Genomic DNA, 7,735 nt, shown 5'->3' with positions numbered 1-7,735 from the left:
CAGCTGAAAATATCATTTATTTTTCATTCCTCTTAGATGGTGGTTCAGGTTTTATAGTCTGACATACTGTCAGAAAGGGAAGTCATATTAGACAACTTCCAATGTAATTCTGCCCTATTACATATTTTTGTTGATATGTTCGTTTGATTTGCTTTTATCTCATTTTGTAATGTTTTTAAAGACTCTAAATTAATTTGTCACTGTCTCTGTGGCGCAATCGGTTAGCGCGTTTGGCTGTTAACCGAAAGGTTGGTGGTTCAAGCCCACCCAGGGACGGGTGTTTTTCAGGAGCTCTGGTAGCATAGTGGCTAAAGCACTTGACTGCTAACCAGAAGGCTGGCGGTTCAAACCCACCAGCCATTCCTCGGAAGGAAGGTTGGGCAATCCTACTTCCGTAGTGATACTGCCTCGGAAACGCAAGGAGGGGTCGCTATGAGTCGGGGCCGACTCGACGGCACATAACAACAACAACAACAACAAATTAAATAAGTTGAGAAAACTTGATGTACTATTTATTTAGAAGAATAAATGTTTTACATATTAGACAGAAAAACAATTAATGGACATTGAGTTTGACAACAAATTATTTAACCATAGAATTAATTGATAAAAATATTGTCCAAAACTCTGTAGAACTTTTCTTAGTTACTAAGTAAATTTTATTAATTCCATATATGACATTTGGAAACTTTAATTTTGTGACTTTTTACACTGCAAAATGAAAGATAGTTAAGTTTTTTTTTTTTTTTTTTTTTTTTTTCTCCCTCCTCCAAAGGATACTAATGAATACAGACTCAAGCAATTTGTCTGCTACTTGATGTTGGAAATTTATTTTTAAAATTATTTGTCTATAACATTATTAGGAGTCTGGTAGTATAGTGCCTAAGGCACTTGACTGCTAGCCAGAAAGCTGGTGGATCAAACCCACTAGGCACTCCTCAGAAGAAAGGTGGGCAATCTACTTCTGTAATGATACTGCCTGGGAAACCCAAGGAGGGATCAGTATGAGTCAGGTCTGACTCCACAGTACATAACAACAACAACAGCAATAACATTATTAGTGACAGTGTAACAGATTTTCATGTTGTTGCTATTAATGTGTTTGAATATATATTCATTATTAAAAACTATGTCTATAACATTTTGCTTGAAAACACAAACAAAGAAGGAAGATTTAGGTGTGTAAGAAATCAATTTAATCAATTATTTTTATTTACAAATGCTTCTTCAACATCAACTGCAAATGAATCTGAATAACCTGTGGATATTTTATTCCTCCAGATTCCTAGGCCCCCCTTCAAACCTTTTAAGTAAGAATCTCCATTGGTTGGTCTTGATATGTTTTTTTTTTAAATTTACAGATTATTTTTATGAACACCCAGTAACTGTGAAGCACTGTGCTCATTAAGTAAGTTGACTTTGTAAAAAGAAACAGTTTTTGTGCAGTCATATAAATGCAATCAATAAATATATGAAAGAGATTTCCATATTCAATGTTCCTTGGCTATGCATAGGCAAAAGTTTTCATTCTGATAATGAATCCTTTAAGTTTTTATTTTAGACCAGCTCTTCTGGGTCTTAATCATCCTAATGAAATTTTTGTTTAAATATATTTTGTTTTACAAATCTAGTTCTAAGGACACATATAAATTCTGACAAGCCAGAAAATTACCTGAAAAATCTTGTATTTGAAATAGTTAAAGCCACCTTCATTTTCTAAACATTAATGAATACAGGGTAGAATAAAAAAAAAAAAAAAAGAAAAGTTAAGAATGAAGCAGGAATAATTTCAAATGCAAGAGGAAACATTTTTACTTTGGCATTGTCACATATTTTTCATTTTATTAATTGAAATGACCTCAAAAAATAGAACCAATGACTCTTGGGTTATGTATAAAATAAGTCTTTTATTTTGAACAAATAGTAAGCTACCTCCAGTAAATTAAATTTATATCCATAATGAAGTAAAAAAAAAGAAAAATCCCCTGCTGAATCCAAGGTTGAAACAACTTTTCTTTCCTTACAATAACAAACAATTCAAATTAAATTTTTTCAATGAGATTTCTATGCATAGTGTGTATGTTAGTCTAGAAGAATAATTAAAATCATTTGCATTTAGAAAAAAAGCTAAATGCTACTATTATCTCATTAATATGAGAAACCATTCATAACAGAAAGTTAAGTGTAGAATATTTGTACTGGGGGAAACAAATAGCTGAATAGTATTCCGCAATCTGCACAGTGGTAGAAGTTTATTAGGGTGCATGGATTGTGACTGGCACATACAATTAGCAGAGATGCACTGTCCCTTAAGGTCTAATTAGGTTCTCTATGCTGGGAGACAAACTCACTGAACATAATTATCCATTGTGTACTAATCTTCTCTGTTTTGAATATTGTTTTTTCGTATTTAATTATGCCTAAAATGAGAAATTGTATTTTATCCATGTGATCTTATCAAGTGATCATCAGCCAAGATACAACAACATTTTAAAAGAATTAGAAAGCTGGATATAAAATTAGTTTTCAGCAAAGGCTGATCTTTTGATGTGACAGTGTTGTTAGCTTCTTCCCAATTTTTTCACCTTTTTTTTTTTTCCCCTTAAGACCTCTTTGAGTGAGTGATCCTTGTGTTTTGATCATTTGTTGTTGAAACTTGGAAATTTCAGTGTGCAACAATTCTATGATCCAGTGTTAATGGGAGGAGGAAAAATCCTATCTCTAAGCACTGCTATTTGAGACTCTTTCTGCTTTTTAGTAACTTCTGATGAATCATACTTCTTTAAAACTTGGATGTCATACAGAGCTGAGGGCAAATACAGCATATAACAAAACTTTTCTAGAATCCTGAACAAGACAATGGCAGATTAATATTTCCATGGAATTTAAATAATGCCGTGGAGGATTATTCCTGCCTCAGGGTGTCCCAGTGTGGCTCCTTGGCATCATCTTTTAAAAATCATATAAACTAGTAAACAACAAAACATGAAAACAAAATTCACAAATAGCATCCTCGCATGACTAGTTACAGAAATACTCTTTGTTCTTCAGGTAATGGGGAAATTGCCACATAAGATTCATGTTGCACTTCTATCAGAGAATGAATCATATTCTCCATTTAGAGAATTTTTATCTAGACATTCACTAGAAAACTTGACTTTCCCAACTACTAACCCATTGCCCTCAAGTTAATTCAAACTCATAGTGACCGTATGAAACAGAGTAGAACTGCCATATGGTTTCCAAGGTGGTGATCATTATGAAAGCAGACTTCCATATTTTTCTCCTGAGGAGCAGGGTGAGTTCATACCATTGACCTTTTGGTTAGTAGCTGGATGCTTAACCACCAGAGCTCCCTCCCATCATCCACCAAAAAAATACACTGGAAGTACTGGTTTCCGTTTATGTTGTCAAGCAAGATAAATGAACAAATTCACAAATAACACAAGCAAAAGAAATGTCACTTTAAATTCTTCTATTTGATCAACAGGTAAACAGCTCGAAAGGCTTTCTTATGGTTATAATCATATAAATTTTAAAAGTCTTCTAATAAAGGTAAATAGTTTGCCTTTACTGCTTTGTCTCTACTTTCTCATTGCTTGAGCCTACTGATTTTAGGCATATGACTCATTGTTATTATTATTATTTTACCAATAGGTTGCTTCATACTTTACCTTTTGCTTAGAGAGGATGTTGAGAGAGGTCATCTAAAAATTACATGAGCTAGAAAACTGAGGCTGTTCTTAATGAATAGTATAAGGTCTCAGAAATAGCAAATACTGTGTTTATCAAGATTACTTTTTACTTTTAAAGCCTATGTTATATCAGGCAAACTAGAAACATTAAAAAAAAAAAAAAAAAAACTCACTACCATAGATCGGATCTGACTCATAGTGACCCCTCCTTGAGTTTCCAAGGCAGTATGTCTATGGAAGTAGATTTCCCAATCTTCCTTCCAAGGAGTGGCTGGTGGGTTTGAACCACCAACCTTCTGGTTAGCAATCAAATACCTTAGGCACAGCACCACCAGAGCTCCCAGAAAGATTTAGGTAGACTTTTAAAAACTATACTCCCATGACCTGTGTTGAAGAGTCAGCTGCAGGGACCCAGGTGAGGAGAGGGAACCCAGGCCACAGCCCACAAGCAGCGAGGTGGAAAAGCAGGGAGAGGACAGAAAAGGCAAAGGGAACTGGAACAGATCGAGGGGTCAGCTGCAGGGACCCAGATAAGAGTGGTTGGAGAGGTTTCCAACAGCTAAGGGAGAGAAACTTGTCTGTCAGTTTGTCCTACTGTGGTGACATGTTGCTGTGAGTCTTGAGGCTATGCCACTGGTGTTTCAAACCCAGGGGGTGTACATGGTGCACAGTTATCAGTCCAGCTTGCAGACTGATACAAACTAGGATGAAGGAAGAGGTCATCCACTTCTCAAAGAATTGACCAGGAAAACCCTTACGAATAACAGAGAAACACTGTCTGATACATTACTGCATGACTTTATGAATAGTTTGGAAACATTGTCCAATACGGAGAAGGAAGATGAGTCACTTAGCTTAGAAAGCTCTCAAAGGAGGATTGGGCAAGAGCTGCATTATCAGAGTAAAATCATATGGATATGATTTTACTCATATGGATAAGGTAAAGCTTTCGAGACCTCCATTTGCTGATGTGCCACCACTCAAATTGAGGAGAAACAGCTGCAAACCATCCATTAATAATTGGAACATGGAATGCGTGAAGTATGAATCTGGGAAAATTGGAAGTTGTCAAAAATGAAATGGAATGCATACAGATTGATATACTAGGCATTAGTGAGCTGAAATGGACTGGTTTTGGCCATTTTCAATCAGACAACCATATGATCTACTATGCTGGGAATGACAGATTAAAGAGGAATGGTGCATCATTCATCATCACAAAGGATGTTTCAAGATCTGTCCTGAAGTACAATGCTGTCAGTGATAGAATAATATCCATACACCTACAAGGAAAAGCCATTAATACAACTGTTATTCAGGAAGTGCAGCCAAGATGCTCCTTGGAAGCGAGAATGGTCAGACTTCATCTTGCCTATTTTGGTCATGTTGTCAGAGGGGACAATTCCCTGGAGAAGGATGACATGCTTGGTAAGGTGGAGGGTCGATAAAAGAGGGGAAGGCCTTCGACGAGATGGATTGACATGGTGGCTGCGACAATGGGCTCAAGTATAGCAAGGATCAAGGAGCTGATGCCAGTTCGGGCGGTGTTTCGTTCTGCTGTGCATGGGGTCACTATGAGTTGGAAATGACTCGACGACACCTAACAACAACAACAAATTACCTATGTTACAGCAAACATTGTCTAATCTGGACAATGCCTGCCCCACTGGTGCATTTAGTCCTTTTTCTTGATTCTCACAAATCCAATCTATCAACAATGATTTCAAATTCTACCAAAATATCTGGATGTTATCCTCTGAGCTACCTTCTTAATCTCATTGGTCACTATAACATCTGAAACAAGAAAAGAATAATAGACATGTCAGATGAGAGATGGGTGCAGTACTCAAATATGCTTGGCTTACGGTCCCTGTTGAAATAGGACTACTTTATTTTTAGAATATTATTATTTCTGAACTAACAGTCGCCACATGAACCACATGAAAAAGAAAAATCATAATAAGTGTATGGCTCATCTTTCACCATACTCAAAATTGTTTTATAATAAGCCTTTTTATCAGAACAATCCTAATATAAAAGGAGAAAATGCAGAGCAGAATTTCAAATTATCATGGGAGCCAGACTTTCTGGAGCAAAAGAGGTTGAAAGAACGCCTGAAACTATTGCTTTGAAATAATCTTTAAACCTAAAACCAAAATTATCCCTGAAAGTCTTCTTAAAATCAAATAATAATTTATCTTAATTAGTAAAGAATATTTACTTTGAGCATTGTCTTATTTTACAAATTATCTATGTGGTATCAAATTGACAACAGCCACTCAAAAGCTCACATAGCAAACTTAGGCGGCAGTGAGTTTATTTTAAGGGGAGAGAAGGAATTTGGAAAACAAAAGTGAGAATGGTTACAAAACTTACCCATATGTAGAAATTGTTGGAGTATATTCTCAACAACAAAAAATACAATAAATCATAAAATAAATAAAAGAATAAAATAAATAGATGACAGGAAATTAGAGTATCAAAATAAAAAAGATAGAAAAAAAAAGTTAAGGTAAAATCATAGATAAAGATAAAAAAGAAAATTTAGACTTTGATTCCTATGTGCTTCCTGGAGCAAGGTTATAAATGTCATTCATTCATCCATCCATACATTTATTTGGTTCAAATACACCAATATTATTTGAGTAGTTTTTTTTTGTTTTATTTTGTTTTTATGACTCTATTAGCATTTGCACAGGGGAAACAAAGATGATGAAGGCATAATTCTTGCTCTCCATGAGGTTACTCTCTAAAAGGAACTCAAAAAATAAATGGTCAAAGCCAATGCAATGTCATATGCACCAAAACAGGATTAGCTCTAGCACCACGAGCTGCTAACTTGAAGAACGAAAGACAATCAATTCATAAAACCCAATTTTTTAGAAGAAAATTATGTGCTCAGTCCCACTTGTGCTGAGATGTGGGCTACATATATATTATATATATATATATATTTGTGAGTCATGAGAAAGAAGATGTTACAATATAACACAATATATCCTCAGTGACACCTTCAAGTAAAAAACCAGCTTCACTGAACTGTTCCTTACAATGATCCAAATAAACGTACCATTTTTTCCTTAATCTTTAGAAGAATGATGATTTTCAAATATTTAGAAGTTATTATTCATTGTTAGTACATTTTTTACAATAATCATTGTATTATTAATACATAGTCATTTCTTACCCATATGAGTAGTGCTAAAGCTTTTGCCTAAGGCATTTGACTGCTAACTAGAAGGCTGGCAGTTCAAACCCACCAGCCACTTCTGGGAAGGAAGATTGGACAATTTATCTCCATTGTGATACTGCCTCAGAAACCCAAGGAGGGGTTGCTATGAGTCAGATCCGATTAGTCGACATTGAGTTTGGTTTTGGTTTGGTTTGTTGTTGTTGTTATTGTTATGTGCCCTCGAGTCAGACCTGACTCATAGCGACCCCTTCTTGGGTTTCCAAGGCAGTATCACTGTAGAAGTAGATTGCCCCATCTTCCTTCTCAGTAGTAGCTGGTGGGTTTGCAGTTAAATGCGTTAGCCACAAAGGTGGCCTATGACCTTGAGAGAACTGATCACCATAACTACCATTTAATTATATGTTAATTTTCTACAATCTTTTTTAATCCCTTTTCTTTTCTTATCATTCAAAGTCATACATTAGGCGTCTATTATTGTTGTTGTTGTTGTTAAGTGCCACCGAGTCATTTCCAACTCATAGCGACCCCATGCACAGCAGAACAAAACACTGCCCGATCCCGCACCAGCCCCACAATCCCTGTTATACTCGAGCCCATCATCGCAGCCACCGTATCAATCCATCTCGTTGAAGGCCTCCCCTTCTTTCGTCTACCCTCCACCCTACCAAGCATGACATCCTTCTCCAGGGAATGGTCCCTTCTGACAACATGACCAAAATAGGTGAGACGAAGTCTGGCCATTTGCCCTTCCAAGGAGCATTCTGGCTGCACTTCCTCCAGGACAGATCTGTTAGTTCTTTTAGAAGTCCACGGTACTTTCAGCATCTTCGCCAGCACTACAACTCAA

The 7,735-nt window shown here is 36.1% G+C and overlaps 1 non-coding gene across 1 annotated transcript; it reads left to right on the top strand.

The window, feature by feature from the left end:
• Nucleotides 1-202: 202 nt before the first annotated feature.
• On the top strand, nucleotides 203-276 carry TRNAN-GUU. The gene has a single exon. It is a non-coding gene; the product is annotated as a tRNA-Asn (tRNA).
• Nucleotides 277-7,735: the final 7,459 nt, after the last annotated feature.

Source organism: Orycteropus afer, unplaced genomic scaffold (genome assembly GCF_000298275.1).
Source record: "Orycteropus afer afer isolate SDZICR_OR568_19922 unplaced genomic scaffold, OryAfe1.0 scaffold00090, whole genome shotgun sequence".
Classification (NCBI taxonomy): domain Eukaryota; kingdom Metazoa; phylum Chordata; class Mammalia; order Tubulidentata; family Orycteropodidae; genus Orycteropus; species Orycteropus afer.
Note: the sequence above shows the minus strand (reverse complement) of the source record. Positions and strands in the feature narration are given on the sequence as shown.